This window comes from Branchiostoma floridae, chromosome 9, assembly GCF_000003815.2.
Source record: "Branchiostoma floridae strain S238N-H82 chromosome 9, Bfl_VNyyK, whole genome shotgun sequence".
Taxonomy (NCBI): domain Eukaryota; kingdom Metazoa; phylum Chordata; class Leptocardii; order Amphioxiformes; family Branchiostomatidae; genus Branchiostoma; species Branchiostoma floridae.
Genome location: NC_049987.1, coordinates 15,545,040 through 15,546,932, shown reverse-complemented (window position 1 = coordinate 15,546,932; position 1,893 = coordinate 15,545,040). Strand labels below are relative to the sequence as shown.

The following is a 1,893-nucleotide window of genomic DNA, read 5'->3' as shown; positions in this document are numbered from 1 at the left end:
TTAAGTAGGCTGCAGCAGTAGATTTGTGATGGCGCTCATATTTTTCGCCTGATTTTTTTTTTTAAGAAGAGATTCCACTCAAAAAATACCAAAATACTGTAATTCCTTATTTTTCAAACGTACTGTTATGTTCACGGTTTTCACAGTGATGGCTGTAACGTGAACTTATCATTACTGATACCAAATAATACAAGATACTTTTTATACGCACCTGCCACTACCGTGAACATTTAAATTTTCTCACACCGTGAAAGTTAGAGTAGTTTCCAAGTTGGGACACCATGGTTGGGAAGGGATACTAGTCTGACACACAACTGTCACTTTATGCATTTCTTTATGCAGGAATAAAAGGAATTAGCCATTTTGGTTTTCTTAGCCATGTAAGTCCGCAGAGGATGTCATCCATAAAATCTCCTTACTGTGGCCTAAGCTCGCACCTGCACATCGTGGTCTGCATGGTTCTGTTGTAAGGTGATCCCAACGTTTAGTTAGAGATTAGGGCTGGGTGCTTGAGTTATATAAGCACTGCTGTCAACCTTGTTGCATGTACAACTATTTAACTGTAGTGTCTTCCCAGATCCCCCATGATAGGGTGAACCAAGTGTTACACCCACGTGGAAAGGTGTAGAATTTGGTCCCTGAAAGAAAAATGGTATCAAATGTTGTGTTAATTGTGGAGTAGAATTTGCTATCACCAAGCACAGTAGGGGCATCTTCTCTGGATAGTTTTAAAGAACGCTTGCAGATAGATGTGCAAAAGTTAGGTGTGACTGGTCCTTCAGTCTAATATAACTGAGCTGCTGCCGCGCCGCGTGCGCGTCAAAGTCACAGTGGTGTGTTACGCCGAAGGGCGGTTATACCGGCTATATAGATACAGAAACGTTGCCACTCATCCGACATAAAAGCGACATGTTATGTTTAATCGTACCCTAGCCTTCGTATGGTCAACACTGATAGATGTAGTAATGTCCCAAGAATGTCGTCTTTAAACTTGTAATCAAAACTCTGTTTTTACTCAATGAAACTTTATATACCTTACTGAAATAACCAAGGCAAGGATAACCTCCTTGAAATAACTCTCTTTAATATTTCTTTTCCTTCTCTCTTTCCTTCTGTCTTCCCGTAGGACGTTCTGAGCCCAACAAGAGCGGACCAGCCGTAAACAAACTTATCAAGACTGGATGAGAACTCAAATAAACACCGCAGCCACATGTTTAAACAGCGGAGAGACGCGCCATCCTGTGTTTATCACGTACGTTCTGGTGCGGTGCCTATCCACCTGTGGATCGCCGTGTTTACAGAAGGGTGATAGTCTGCTGTGTTTCTTTCATCTGTTAGTGTACAAAATCTGTTGTCCAGGGCTGTAACTGGCCCCTTCTAGGAGGCCGGTCCGATGTCGGACGGGCTGCTATAAGCGAGGTTCAATCAGGCTAGTTGGGAGTATCCTAGATGTAAATACGTTATCCAAGAAGGAGGATTGTATGTCGTGGATTCTGTGAGATGTGAAAAGGAGATTTGGACGGGTATGGTTTTCCGAGATTGCTGAACTACTTGAGTGTACCATTCAAGCCTCTTAGGAAGGACATCAACAAGTGGATTATGCCAATAAAAACTTTGTCATATCTTATTCAAGAATACAGCCAGTCTTGCCTATTGCCAAAATTTTTATTTGACTCTTCTGTATATGTAGTGTCTTTAAGAAAATGTTGTTTTCCGACCTGAAATGGTTTGCAGAACATGATCATGAAATGAATTCGAACGATGTGATGTCACGTACGGACCATTACGATATGTAGTTCGCTGACTTGGGTGTCATTCTAAGCTACTACAATAAACTTATCTTGATTACAGTCTGATTTATTCGTTTTCTTTTTGAGCTTGCATGCTTTAAAG

At 41.3% G+C, this 1,893-nt stretch overlaps 1 protein-coding gene across 2 annotated transcripts in view; it reads left to right on the top strand.

The window, feature by feature from the left end:
- LOC118423335 (paraplegin-like) overlaps positions 1-1,856 on the top strand; it is an 8,442-nt gene extending 6,586 nt beyond the window's left edge. For both annotated transcript variants that reach the window (XM_035831459.1, XM_035831458.1), the window contains exon 7: positions 1,127-1,856. The gene's annotated coding sequence lies outside the window, so the exon portion shown is untranslated. The remainder of the gene's footprint in view (positions 1-1,126) is intronic.
- The last annotated feature ends 37 nt before the right edge of the window (positions 1,857-1,893 follow it).